Source organism: Alligator sinensis, unplaced genomic scaffold (genome assembly GCF_000455745.1).
Source record: "Alligator sinensis unplaced genomic scaffold, ASM45574v1 scaffold346_1, whole genome shotgun sequence".
Classification (NCBI taxonomy): domain Eukaryota; kingdom Metazoa; phylum Chordata; order Crocodylia; family Alligatoridae; genus Alligator; species Alligator sinensis.
The window spans coordinates 721,525-736,750 of record NW_005842765.1 but is presented as its reverse complement, the minus strand read 5'-3'; the positions used below and the strand labels follow the sequence as shown (position 1 = coordinate 736,750).

Genomic DNA, 15,226 nt, shown 5'->3' with positions numbered 1-15,226 from the left:
TTCTTTGCTCTCACAAGCTCCCCTGGAGTTCAAGGGAGGAGCAGGACTGGTAACAGGGTTGACAACTGTTCATATATTTTGCAAAAAAAAAAACCCTTAAAAACACCTGTCCATAAAGTCTATTAAAAATTGAGCCACTTGTAAAAACACTAAGAACTGAAGCATGTGAGGATGCCTCATAAGAAGCAAGTGTTGAAGGACAGACAGAGCAGAGATATGCCACCTGGTATCTGAGCTAGAGCACAGCATCCTGCAGGAAGCATTATCTCAAGGCTTTGTAACCCATACCCACTATCCCACAGCTATGTGCTGCTGATGTGTCCCTCCCTATAACACTACTGCAGGTAGACAAACAGTCATTCTTCTTTGGGAGGGGGAGTCTGTGCTGGAATTGGGTGGGGGACAGGTCCAGCAGAAGTAAGGTTGGGGATTGCGCAATAGAAAGCAGGTTGAAGTCAGAGACATCAGGGTGTGGGAGTTAGTAGGGAACTCCCGGGGTGGGGGTAGCATGGTATAAAATTTGCAGCCAAGCAGTTTCCAACCCAAGACAATTTTTTTCCTGATAATTTGCAAACTTTTTACTGACAAACGTTTTTACTATGGTTGGTGTTAAACCCTAAATTGGAATCTATCCTTGTCTAGGACTTTGACAAAGGGTTCATAGATCAGTAAAAATGTTTGGCTATCAGTAAAAAGTTTGAAGAGTGTCAGTAAAAAAAAAAATTACCTTGAGTCAGCAACCCTGCTGATGATCCTAACTCCAGTCACTAGACTGTAGTACTATGTAACATACCACCCCAAATTACAGCTGCTATCTAGTATGACCTGGGGCACTGCACCTTTAAGAAGCTGCAGCTGGTTGGAATTTGCTGTTGTGTTACCTGAAGACTCATTATGCAGATCTGCTGGAGGGAAGAAGATGTATCTGGCCGAATGATTAGGCCTCCAGTGATTCCTGATCAACACATGGGACCAGGAATAACACAAACTAAGATGTACTGGCTCTCTTGTATCTTTGATTAAGGGAACAGTAAAACAAGAAAAAACAAAAGTAAGACCTTCAGGAGAAAAAAACAGTCTTCTTTAGCACAAGCATGCTCCATACCCTTATGCATTCAAATGGATACAGTGCCAGCAGGCATTGGTCAAGAATGTAATACTGCTCATGGGTTTTAAAGGATTAAGAAGACCTGCTCACTAATGCATGTACCTAGCAGTCTGTTACAAACTGCCTCTGTAGCCAAAGAGTCTTACTGGAGAGTTAGGGTGGATTTTTAAAAGTGCTCAGCACTGGTCTACCTTTGTTCCCAGAGAAGTTGATGAATTTGTTTAGCCAACACTGGATGCATCTACATGTGCAATTAATGTGACATGACATGATAAACTCCTGAGCACTTTGAGCTGTTGTAATGATAATTATGTATTTCACATTCTTGTGTGCGATATATTGGCTGGTAAGACCAAAGTTCTATTTCTGTACATACTTTAAGTATAGTTACCAGTTCTTCAAATCTGTCCCCGGAAAGAAAAGTAGGGTGGGGATGGATAGTTATAACCTTGCCTAGGAAACACATTGAGAAATTGCATGAAGTATCTAAAGCTGACTGTGTAAATTATTAGTTATTAATCATATAAACACTCTGCAGATCTTCCTGGTCCTGACCATAATAATTTCCAGATATCTGAGTCACTAATGTGTCAGTTGTCACCCTGTCCAAAAACAAAAGGCTTGCCAGGTATTTCTTCAGGGCTCCATAAACATACTATTTTCTATCTCTAATAAAGCAAGACTTTCTCTAACTTTTACTGAGACAAGAAAAACTAAGAGTCAGCCCAAGAAAAATAAAAATGAAAATGCATTGAAGTTTTTATAGTTTTTATTCAAGCTGAATTTCCATTGAAATGACTGATTAGTACTGTCAGTATCCTCCTGTAAAGCTACTTTCCCCTTATACATTTAAGGACAGAGAGAGAAAAAAAAAATCCTGATTTTTCTCTATGTTCCTTTTAGGTTTAGTTTGTGGCACATATATTGAGATCTTAATGTTCTTGATATAAAATTGTGGCGGGCTCGTCGCTTTTGCCTGGCAAGCCCAGTTTGGAGAAGGACACTTCGGATTGGTGGAACATTTCCACCAATCAGGTAACAGCTGGGAGGGGCTTGCTTCACCCCTGCTTGGAATTGAGGCAATATGAGAAGCCCCTGGCCCTAATTGAAGACTGTGCTTTGCAGGTCTGGCAGACTTCAGAGGTGGGGCCTCTGGTGTAAATAAAAGCCCAGTGTGCTCAGTACGCTGGGAGATGCAGTGAGGGACGGTGAGGAGAGAGGAGCTCCAAAGAAGACCATTATCCAGACCCCGTCTGAGCCGCGATGATGTATGGATCAGCACATGGAGAGCCAGCCCTGGGAGCACCTTAAGGCTGCTCAGGCCCCACTCGGTGCACAGGTCGGTGCATGGAGAGCTGGCCCTGGGAGCAGCTCGAGGCTGCTCAAGTTTGCCCTGGCTCTAGGCCGGATAACCAGAGCCTTGCAGTGTGGCTCAGCATTAAACTAAAAGAGCCCCAGTGCCCAGAGCAGGGCCCGGAAAGACCCCTGGCATGAGGCTGGGGAACTGAAGCCAGTGGGGGCTCGGCTCCCATAGGAGCTCCCTGGGTGCCCAATGCAGGGCCCAGAGGGAAGAACCCTCAACTCAAGGCCAGTGGCTCCAGGAGGCCTAAGATGGTGTGAGGACCCAGAGGCCAGATTGACAGCCCCCAGAGGAAGGGCTGTGAGTTACCGGGAACCCTGGTCCCACAGGGGAGGTGCCCCTGGGCAAAGGACTCTGGACGGAGTGGGCCTAGGGGAAGAAGACCCTATCCCATTTGAGGGACCAAGTGGTTGGAACCTAGATAGGGTGCGTCTAATATCTGGTATAGTTATGTTTCTTATTCAGTATCTATTGTTGTTGGTGGTGTTATAACTAGTTGAGTGTATTAATTCTGTATAATGGGCTGTGTAGCTTTATTAGCTAACAAATTTGTAGTATAAACTTCCTGGATTGACTGTCCTGGGATCCACCCCTCCTCTGGGCCTGAGGCATGGGTACTTACCCGAATGCCCTCCCTAGGACTGACTTCCTCCAGCTAACAGACCTTTATATGTGTATGTGTATTTGTATCTATATCTGTAATTATATCTATCTTGAAGAGTTTTATATATACATATATATATGTTGGTAACTCATTAAATTGTATACAGTTAAGAACTTTGGGTTTGGGCTAACTCTATAGAGGAAAGAGGGATCTGCTCGAAATTCTGGCATCCCTCTCACAGCGTCCGCCCCCCCCCCCCCCCCCCCCCCCCCCCCCCCCGCTTACCCATCCTATCTGATTGAGAATAGGGAACACTTATGGGTATACCTGGGTTACAAAATGTGTGAAGGTTTGTGCTTATCTTTTTGCACAACCCAATAAAGTTTCACTCTTCAAACTGCTATGTCACTATTGACGTGCATGCAGGGCTTGCTCCCACTCCCATTTAAGCTTTGGTAACATTCCTGTTGATGTCGACCAAACACAGATACCACATATTCAGTGTGTTTAACAAGACCTCCAGTCCATCAGATATGAATTTGAATCAGTGCAGGTCAACCTTTTAGTTAAATCCATTTTCAGGGAACTCTTAGAGGGCACAAAAAGGCTGTTGAAAGACTGGATTTCTTTATTTTAGATTTAGATTTAGGGACTAACAAAGGATAGTGGAATTAGGGGATACTTCAGCCTCAGGGGCCAGGATTTTCCTGCCACAGAAGTGTCTTAATGATTATTTAGATGTAATGTAAGTTGAAGAGATAATTCGATTACAGCAGTGGTATTCAACCTTTTTTCCCAGTGGCCTGGATGGGCAGCGCCTGGTGTGTTTGTGGGATGGTACTGGCTAGTGGTCTTGATCCAATGTCTGGGGTGGGCACAGTGGGGCCCCATCCTGCTATGTGGAGGGGGGAAGAGGGCAGCCAAGCCCCAACCCAGGCCTGGGGAGCAGGGAGCTTGACTTGGTGTTGCAGGGTTGAAGAGGGCTTGAGTATTAAACCTCATCCTGGCATTGTAGGGGCGGGCATATCCAGCCCAAGCCCCAATCCAGCCATGGTGTGGGGGAAGTGGTGTGGCCTGGCCCCAACAATTGGCTCTGTGGACAATGGGAAGACCAGTGGATGTGGTGTACTATGATTCTAGCAAGACTTTTGATACTGTCTCCCACAACATTCTTGCAGACAAGCTAAGAAAGTACAGGCTGGATGAATAGACTGTACGGTAGATAAAAAACTGGCTGGAGGATAGTAATCAAAACTGTCTCAGAGGGTAGTAATCAATGGCTCACTGTCTAGTTGGCAGCCAGTATCAAGTGGAGTCCCCCAGGGGTCAGTCCTAGGGCTGGTTTTGTTCAGTACCTTCATCAACAACCTGGAAGATGGCATAGAGTGCACCCTCAGCAAGTCTGCAGATAACACCAAGATGGGGGGAATAGTAGTTATGTTGGAGGATAGGGATGGGATTAAGAGTGACCTAGAGAAATTGGAGGACTGGGCCAAAAGAAATCTCATGAAGTTCAACAAGGACAAGGGCAAAGTCTTGCACTTAGGACAGAACAATCCCATGCACCAGTACAGGCTGGGGACTAATTGGCTGGGCAGCAGCTCTGCAGAAAAGGACCTGGGAGTTTCAGTGGACAGTAAGCTAAATATGAGTCAATAGTGTGCCCGTTGTTGCCACAAAGGCTAACGGCATACTGAGCTGCATTGGTAGGTGTGTTGCCAGCAGGTCAAGGGAAGTGATTATTCCCCTCTATTCAGCCCTGGTGAGGCCACATCTTGAGTACTGTGTTCAGTTTCGGGGCCCCCACTACAGAAAGGATGTGGGCAAATTGGAGAGAGTTCAGCAGAGGGCATCAAAAATGATGAGGGGGATGGGGCACATGACTTATGAGGAGAGGCTGAGGGACCCGGGCTTATTTAGTCTACAGAAGAGAAGACTGAGAAGGGATTTCATAGCAGCCTTCAACTACCAGAAGTGGGGTTTGAAAGAGGTTGGAGCTACACAGTTCTCAGTGGTGAGAGATGACAGAACAAGGAGCAATGGTCTTAATTTGCAGCAAGGGAAGTTTAGGTTAGATATTAGGAAGAATTTTCTTACTAGGAGGGTAGTAAAACACTGGAATAGTTTACCCAGAGAGGTTGTGAAATCTCCATCCTTGGAGGTTTTTAAGACATGGCAAGACAAAGTTTTGCCTGGAATGATCTAGTTGGGGATGGTCCTGCTTTGAGCAGGGCATTGGACTAGATGACCTCCTGAGGTCCCTTCCAACCCTAATTTTCTGATTCTATTATTCAGTCCAGCCCCTGGTGGGAGAGGGGGTATGGCCCAACTGTCAACCATCACATGGGGCTTGAGGCTTGTGGTTTGGGAATTTGGAAGTGGAGAAGGGTAGCAGTATAATTGCCACCACTTCCCCCACCACCAAATTTCCCAAACAGGAAAGGTTGCCTTCTGTAAGCCCATTGAGGAGCCCTGTGGGCCAGTTACCATGGTTCAAAAGGCTACATTTGGCTTGCAAGGCAGAGGCTGAAAATCCCTGACTTATAGTATACATCGCTTTACACATACATGGCTTGAATAACATTTAAGCAATTGTAAAAGTAATTAAAGAAGGGCACTTTGTAAGTAACAACTTACACTCTGAGATAGGCTCCATGGCTCCAAGGTGTACATTCTATTTAAATCATGATTCATGCAGTTCAGTTTACAATTAGTCTCTTATTAATGTTGTTATAATGTTACACCCTTTCACATCTTAGAAGATGCAGTGCTTGTACATGGAGGTTGATAGTATAATGAGGCCCAATGTTTGAAAAAGAAAAACAAACAACATCAGAGGGGGAAAAATGCATTTTAAGTCCCCCAGGCAAGCTAGCTGTGGTTGACATCAACCTTTCACCATGCTGTAGTACAGTATTAGAGTTTTGGAGACTGCGAAGCAGGGTTTAAACCACTGCATCTTGATGCACAAATTTAATTATGAAGTTGATAGAACTCAGGGTATATTTATATGATTATCTAGGCCCAAACATTTATCATCTTCATTAAGATTCCATTAACTTACCTGCAGATAGCAATCCAATATGTCCTTGGTAGCTCTGCAGAATTCCAGGGCCTGAGATTCTTCCCCTTAATCTACCACCACCTGCTAAATATGCTGTATGCTCACCCATAAAGGCAAAACAACAGGCAGTTCTCCAGCACCAATTCCATAGTTCCCTGGGCCTGACTTATAGTCCTTCTGTAACCCACTTCCCATCTCTCCTGCCTGTAATGTGAGCAAAATATTCATAGATTCATAGATGTTAGAGGCTGGAAGGGACCTCTTGAGATCATCAGGTCCAGCCCCCCTCTGCTTAGGCAGGAAAGACTGCTGGGGTCAGATGACCCCAGCAAGGTGATTATCCAGATGTTTTTTGTAGATGTCTAGAGTAGGTGGTTGTACCACCTCTGAGAGGGAGTCTATTCCAGACCTTAGACACTCGACTTGTAAAGAAGTTTTTCCTTATGTTTAATCTAAACCAGTCTCCTAGTAATTTATGACCATTAGTCCTAGTCTTCCCCTTGGGAGCCCTGGTCAATGGATGTTCTCACAGTCCCCGATGTGCCCCCTTTATATACTTATAGGTTGCCACCAAGTTCCCTTGGAGTCTTCTCTTCTCCAAGCTGAATAGACCCAAATATCTCAGCCTCTCATCATATGGCCTACTCTCCATACCTCTAACCATATATGTAGCCCTTTTTTGGACTCTCTCAAGCCTCTCCACCTACTTCCTGAAGTGTTGTGCCCAGAACTGGACACAGTACTCCAGCTGCAGCCTCACTGAGGCTGAGTAAAGTGGAAGGATGACACCCCTAGTCTTGTTTGAGATGCATCGATAGATACGTGCCCGTGTTTTGTTTGCTTTGTCAGCTATGGCATCACATTGTTGGTTCATGTTCATTCTATGGTCTATCAAGGCCCCCAGGTCTCTTTCAGTTGCGGTGCTAGTAAGTGTAGCACTACCAAGCCTGTAAGCATGTTACAGGTTGTTTCTCCCCGGTGGAGTACCTTATACTTCTCAGTGTTGAACATCATCAGATTTTGATACGCCCACCTTATAAGCCTATCCAGGTCAGCCTGTATCCCTAGCCTATCCTCCAGCATGACCCCAGTCCCCAATAATTTGGTTTCATTTGTGATCTTTGCCCATCTAATTTTAACATCTGAATCCAAATAATTAATGAATATGTTAAAAAGCACCCGTCTGAGTACTGACCCCTGAGGGATGCCCCTGGTCACCAAGCACCATGTTGACTCAGTTCCATTTATTATTTCTCTTTGGGTCCTGCCTTGGAGCCAGTTTTCTAGGTACTGGACCATTGGGTTATCGAGGCCACAATTCCTCAGTTTTATCATGAGCACATCATGGGAAACCAAGTCAAAGGCTTTTTTGAAATCCAAGTAAATGATGTCAACCTCATCTCCCTTACCCAGGCAGCGTGTTACCTGATCACAGAAGAAAATGAGGTTGGTCAGACATGACCTGCTCCAAATGAAGCCATGCTGGCTATCTATTAGTTGGTTGCCTTCTGTAAGCCTATTGCTAATGGATTCTTTGATAATTTTTTCCAGGATTTTTCTAGGGATTGAGGTCAAACTGATTAGCCTGTAATTCCCTGGATCCATCTTCCTTCCTTTATTGTAGATAGGCACCACATTGGTCCTCTTCCAGTCTTCTGAAACCTCTCCCAAGTTCTCAAATAGTTTGACATAGGTTGTGTGATGACATCAGCCAATTCTTTCAGCACTCTCAGGTGCAGTTCATCCAGTCCTGCTGACTTGTAGATATCCAGCCTCTCTAGAAGTTCCCTCATGATATCTTTGCCAACTGTTGGTGGGTGATCACCCCCACCTTGATTGTCCTGTATCCTGTCAAGTAGGGTAACACCCTTGGACTGGTGGAAAACTGACACAAAGTAATTGTTTAGGAGTATATAAAGAGAGACAGGCAATGGACAAACTGATTCCTAGAAAGGTACTGCTTAGGGAAGCTTCCAGTTCCTCAAGCACAACCCTTGTAGAAATCAGTCAGCTCAACACATATCTCTCCTGTATATAGCAAAATAATGTTGGTAGAGAAGGAAGGTTCATATTGCCCAGGTTAGTTGAGGGTGTCCCTCATACTTGCCCTAAATAGATATGTTGTGATCTCATCCTTTAGTGATCTCATGACCAGGGATCCAGGTTTTCCGTTTCGCATGGAAAAACAGAAAAAACCACGGATTTCCCATTTTTATCAGAGAAAAAAGCAGATTTTCTCTTTTAGCAGAGAAACCCATGGATTTCCCCCTTTTGCAAAGAGCTCTGCAGCCTGGCTGAGTCCCAGCCTGCAAGAGCTGTTTGCAAAAAGCACAGGAAAACCCGCAACCCCATCCAGAGGGGAAGGGAGAGGGGGAAGGGGGAGGCCCAGTGCTCACACTTACCAGAGGCTGCTTCAGGCTCATTCTTCTTGGAGGTAAGTGGGGCTTGGGGATTGTGGGGCAGGGCAGGGCTGTGGGGAAAGCTGGCTGGGGGCTGAGGGATCAGGGAGGTTTGCAGCTAACTGGGCACTCTGGCCGGGAGAGGTTTTCAGCCTCCCCACTCTCAGCTGGACTGCCCGGCCAGCTGCAAACCACCGCCACTCCCAGTCAGCTGCAAATCTCCCTTCCCAGCCAGAGTGCCCAGCTGGGGAGTGCCCAAACTGGCTGGGGGCTGAGGGAGCAGAGAGGCTGCAATCCCTGCCCCCCTGCTGGAGTACCCAGGGGCTGCAAACCTCCCCCGCTCCCAGCCAGGGCGCCCAAGCTGATTGGGGCTGAAGAAGCAGGGAGGTTTGCAGCTGGTTTGGCACTCCAGCTGGGAGGCAGGGGGTTTGCAGCCTCCCCACTACCTCAGCCCCCAGCCAGCTTGGGCACTCTCTGGCTGGGCGGGGGTGGAGGTTGCCTCTGGCTGGGCGGGGGTGGATTTTGCAGCTGCCCGGGCACTGTGGCTGACAGCAGGAAGGTTGCAAAACCCCACCGCTTGCTAGTGTGCCCAGCCAGCTGCAAACCCTTGTTTGCAAACGCTGTGCTTCCCACCCTGGTGCCCTCCCCCAGGCCCTCCAGATCACAGCGTGAGCAACTGGCAAAGCAGGGCACAGCAGGGCCATGCAGGAAAGCTTCCCGGGCCATGCTTCCTCTATGTGCACAGGGCAGAGCAGGGTTGTGCCCCTTGCTGCTGCCCCCACCTTCAGGGTAAGTGTGGCCAGGGCAGCATGGAGCTCACAGCAGTGGGCAGCTTTCATGCACATCCCCCTGTATGCTGCTGCACTGGGTTGCACACACTGCACTCTGGAGGGCAGCAGGGTGGGAGCACAATTCTGCAGCATGCACACACCTGCCCCCACCCTGCACAGATCTTGGGGGTACAGGTCCCCTCTACCCCCCTGGGAGTGCATGCTGCAGCTGGGAACCAGCACTACCTGAGCCTGCAGCAGGTAGGAAGCAAGGGGGAAGCTGGCTCATGCTCCTGCTGCAGCAGCCTCTGTCTTCTTTTGGGTGGGGGCAGCTGTGGACCTGGGTCCCTGGCCCCATAGCCCTGGCAGCTGGGGCTCCCTCCAGCAAGGCTGGGGGCAGGGGCTGTGGGTGGGGGGGAAGTGGCACAAGCAGGGCTGGGGGGGCTGGGGGAAACATTTAATTTTAACCATGGATTTTGGGATTTTTATCAGTGAATTTGCAATTTTTTATCAGAGAATTTGTGATTTTTTTATCCGTAAAACCAGGATCCCTGCTCATGACAGACCTATTAACCATAAGCCAAACTTGGGTGAATTTTGCATTTGGGGCCTAACCCTTCAGATGATGCCTGAATGTTTTTGGTAAATCAGAATCTTGATGGGAAATAAGATACCAAATTAATGGGTTCTGTACACTTTTTATTAAAGTTACAGCACCAATGTATTTAAGTCCATATGGATACAAAGTGGTATCTCAGAAATAGCAACCTCTATCTATAATCTGAGCTGTAGATAAAAAGGTGTGGTAACTTGGTTAATATAGTGTCACAGGGCACTTAGGTGCCCTGCTCCTAAAGAGGGGAAACTGCTAGAGAAAGACCCCTAGCAGTGAGTAAGGTGCCCAGCTGTTGGTTGCCAGGGCAACTGGAGATAGCAAGCGACTCACACCTGCCAGCAGTCAGCTGACTGAAAGGGGCAGGGCCTGGCTCCCTTATAAACCCTAGGAGCTGAGGCCAGAAGCAGTTCCCTGCCAGCAGCCCAGGAGGAAGGAGCTCCTTGCTGTGGAAGAGAAGTGAAGCCTGATGAAGGAGCAGTGTCTGACACGGCTGTGAGGTGAAGAATCTCCGGTAGGCTTGAACATGGTTATAGCTGGGAGGCTTCAGTTTAAGTTATAGCCAAAGGGCTTGCATTTGTTTTGCTGTTTTATCACCAGTGGTTTGGGTGAGGCTATTAGGGGTTGGAGGAGGCCTCATAGGGGATCCACAGCAGTGTGGGAACCTCACTGCCAGCGAGGGTGCAGCATTCAGGGTGCACAGACCCCCAGCCCTGGAGAAGGGGGCAGTGTTACAGAGAGGGCCCCCGAGAGGGGGCAGCATTACAGAGAGGGCCCAGTGCGGGCATGGTGAGTCCCAGAGAAGGGGGTGGCATTACTGAGAAGAGCCCTGAGCGAGGGCGGCATTACTGAGAAGGCCGAGAGGAGAGGGGCAGTGAAGAGCCCCAGGAGAGGGGGGCTGTGCTTAAGAAGCCCCAGGAAAGGGGGCAGCATTGTGGAGAAGAGCCAGAGAGAAGGTGCAGAGACAGAGGGCCGCAGAGAGCCCACGTGCCAGAGAGAAGGTGCAGAGAGAGACAGGGCCGTGGAAAGCACGAGCACCACAGAAAGGGTGTAGACCCAGACCAAACAACATCTATTCTATCTGCAAGGCTTGGGGTGTGGTAAAGGGGTGGCTGGAGCCACGCATAGCCCCTAAGGCTAGGGTGCCCCTGAAGCACCCATTGTAGAGCGGGACCCACAAGGGGTCCAGGAAACCACGGGGTCTTAGGATCCATCGAGAAGTGACCAAGATGGTGTAAAGGCAGCCTCCCTAATATATTGGAACATCAAAGACGTGGCGGGCGAGAATGTGAGGGTGCCCTTGGGCCAACTTGGCACGGGAAGGGGGCCTTGAGGAAATCATGGCCCTCCTGTAGGACCCTGCTGTGACTTATAGTAATCAGCATATAACAGGATGGAAATAGCCCCATTCCATACTAAAGGCAATTCCCAGAAGCTATTTTGTTTTAGAGACTGGAATAGGATCTAGGCTTTATATATAAGATCTTCATGAATGATTATGCTGCTTAGGATAAGAATGAAGATGAACTTCACAACACTGAAATTTAGACCTTGATCCTGCATCATTCTTGTCAATGGAAGTTGTCACTGACTTAACTAAGCAGAAGATCAAGCCCTCACAAAAAAGACAAACCAGGAGATACATGTCAATGGAAATTAGGGTGGTCCACAGGGATTTACAGTCACATGTAATGTGAGTTGGGTACCTAACTTGTTAGGCTGTTGAAAAATCCCAGCTTGGATTCTTTACTAAAACTTACATTTGTAACTGAAATATAAATCCCTGTTTTTTGTATGCACTGTTATAGGATTCATTTCTTAATATAATTATTTAGTTTTGAACAAGTTACAGTTAATTGCTGCATGTAATTTACAGCAGTAAAATAAAACAAAAGAACATTCAAGGAGGAACAGTGATAAAATGCCTGTGAAGAATAATGTGTTTGGAGTCAAATGTTATCTCTTAATTGACAAGATGGTTTCAACCATGTAACTCTATCTTGAGTAAATAAACCTCTAAGGAGACTTTGAGCCAGAAAGCGCAAATAAGATGTTTGAGATTCCTTTTGCTGCAGAAGCTCTTGTTTTTATAATGTAATTTAGTGACAAACCTAGACATGAAAAGGAATTAAAAAAATCCAGAGAGATTCACTGGTTCAACTTCCTCTAATTATGTTTGGGTTTCTGACTCCCTTACATTTTTCATGATAGAAAGCAACATTTTAGTCTGCTTTTAAATTTCATTTTAGTAAACCAAAATGGCAGAAACCTAAGAGAATTTATACTTCCTCTTCATCTACTACAGTATTTTAAGGAGGTAACTGTATTAATGAATCTATTTTCTTAGGTTTTATATTTATTTTTATTGTTCAGAACAAACCTCCCATTTCAAAAACTGAAAATGATAAACTTAAAATTACCATCTGTTATGCACAGTATTAACATGCAGATGCTAAAACTGTTTTAACTACCATAAATATTAAAGCATACACTCAAATAAATGAACGTTACACCTAAATGAGGCTACACAGGTGAAGGCACAGTTGGAAAGGAATGAAAAGAAATGAGCTGAAAGAATGCAGGAATGAGATGAAAGGAATAGGACAGAGAATGAGGAAAGACACAAGCTTAGGAGAATTTTGTGAGAGTAGTGAGGGCCCAGTCTTGAGAACTCTGTAGTCCCAGTTTCTATTAACCTTGGACTGCTTTGGGACATGTAGCTTAAATGTTCCTGATGAGCACAGATTATGGGCACTTGTACATGTGACACCCAGATGATGTACTCGTGATGAAAATTTCCCCTTGTGTGGCTTAATGGCATCACACTTTACACATGTAAAGTGGGCTGCAGAGTATGGTTTTATTTGCCATTAAAAGCAGTAAGTAGGTGCCTAGTCTCAGGATCATGGATACTAGCCTGCAGGCATCATAACCTTTTTTTTTTTGTATGCAGCCTTCCCCACCCCCAAAGCTGACCTGCAGTTCCAGGAAGGCAGACATTTTTCCTGGCTCACCCTGGTGGTATCTTATGGTAACAGCCCTGATGAACCCCTGTGCCCCTGCACCTCTAAAACTTCCCTTTTTTGCTAACTTCAGTGTAATTGTCCCCCTAATGCCATTAATTTACTCACTGGTTTTACGTAAACCCAAAAAGCAGAGTTCTGTGAACCTGATTATGAGCCTTAGCATGCCCACTTTATGACTAGCGAGTGAGTTCTGTCAGCAAATCATTCCCTCACTGGCTATGTCTGAACTGCTTAGCATTTCAGACCATGTCCTGCTGGGAGTGATGTCTTGATACATGATGGGTCACTGGGCAGCCTGCTACTGTGCCATGGCATACACGGGGCTAAAGGACCTCGCAAGGCTAAAACACATCCAGAACAAACATGCCCATAAAATACCAAAAGTTGCCACTGGTGTAGACAAAGCCTTCCTGCCTGCCACCAGCATGTGCCATGTGAGCACTGCTGACTGGTGCCAAAACTTGCAATGGACAGCAGACATCCTCTGCAACTAAGCTTTGCCCAGACACAACAAGGTGGGAGAGGGGTGAACTTCCCTTGGCTTTGTCACCTCAAGACTTTATAAACTGAACACACCACTCCCCTGAGTACCCTTTATTGTTCTGAGATGTCTGATGTTTGGGGGAGAATGGAGCAGACTAAGGCACACAGTTCTAGGTTCAATTGGATCTCTGCAGAAACAAAAAATCTGGTGCGGGTGCTGGGGGACCCTGAGATTGTGTGCCAGTTCATCTGCAGCCCATGGGCCAACTGGCACATATACTTTGATGTTGCAAGGAAAATGGGCCAGCAGGGGCACAACAGGACAGCACTGTAGTGCTGGCCTAAAGCAAAGATGCTGCAGGCTGTCTTCCACAGGAATGTCACCAGAGCACAGTGGCAGGGTACCCCACTGCATGATGTGACCCACTACAGATGCTTCCAGCCACTAATGGAGGTACTGAATTGCTATGAATGCACAGGGACAGAGGCCTCCAGGGTGTCCTTGTGTGCTGAGACATTGCCAACCACCGCTGTGACTTGCAGGGCTCCAGTTGAGAAAATAGTGGAAGGGTCCCACTCATGTCACCTCCTGCTTCCTCTGAGGTGGATAGACCATGAAACTTGACCTCCACACCTGGGGACCCTTTAAGTTGCCTGTCATTTGAACTGACACCTGCAACTAGGCTGGGCTGTGAGGTGAAGGGAGAGGGGGATGGCGTAGGACCATGCTTTAAAGACCCAGGGAGTTAGTGGGCAGTGCATGGAGCTACAGGGCAACCCACAGCAAGGAGGCGCACCGGTGGCCACAGCAGGTGTTCACTTGTTTTCAGCCAGTCAGGGCCTGCTACCAGCCATCCCTTTTTGTTCATTTTGGGCCAACCGCGTATCTGTTCACAAGATTCCCTGCATGTGTCTTTTTAGAATGCTGAGCATCCTTAATTCACTCTATTTCCCGCATTTCTTGATTTTGGTTTTCTTTTTCTTTTTTAAAAGCTCCGCTTGCAACGCTGCAGCCAATGATACACAGGCTACTGAGGCAGGCTGCTGCTGATGCACAAACCAACATGGTCATGAATGCCCCATGGGACTGCAAGCATTGGCTGAGACAGCTTCATCTGGCTATGGTAGATTCATGGCATCCAGCATGAAAGGAGGCATTCTGAGACCCGGCAGGACTGGCAAATAATGACTGGCCCCCCTCCTGTCCCTGCAGGGAGCAGCACAGGCCAGTGTGCTCTGTCAGCCACACATTCTCAGTCAAACTCTGAAAGTCCAACTTACAGCCAAATTCTTTTACTTAGAAATTATTATTGTTTAGATTGATATTTTTTTTTTTTTTTTTTCCTATGGCTCACACACCATTACGGTAGTTAAAAGAAATTCCTGTTATGTAGTAATCATGCATCACTATCTTATAAAAGTTGCTTTGTGGTTTGTTTAATTTCTGGTTTATAAATAAAGGTTTCTATCTGCTTTGTTCAATTCTTCACTTCATGTTCCCTCTGTTTAAGAGGGGGGTGTAGATGGGGGTGGGTGGTGTCTGCTTGCTTGTAGAAGGGTGTGGGGAGGGCTTTTGCTGGCTTGTATTGGCAATTAGAATTTTGTCAAGTCTGCCTGACTGGTTTTGAAGTTGTTCTGATCTCTAACACTGTCAACCGTCTGGTTCAACTTCTGACACCTGATAAGCTTGACGTAGTCGGAGGACCAACCCAATTAGTGCTCTGAACTTGATGTGCTCAGAGCTCCCACCCAATTTAGCAGTCCCTGCATTACTAAATTCTGGGCCAGTCCACCACCAA

General features: G+C 46.7%; 1 long non-coding RNA gene across 1 annotated transcript; it reads left to right on the top strand.

Annotated features, from left to right (window-relative positions):
- Nucleotides 1-10,342: 10,342 nt before the first annotated feature.
- LOC112552097 lies at nucleotides 10,343-14,828 on the top strand. The gene is made up of 3 exons (XR_003096458.1): nucleotides 10,343-10,432; nucleotides 12,872-12,949; nucleotides 14,421-14,828. It is a non-coding gene; the product is annotated as an uncharacterized LOC112552097 (long non-coding RNA).
- Nucleotides 14,829-15,226: the final 398 nt, after the last annotated feature.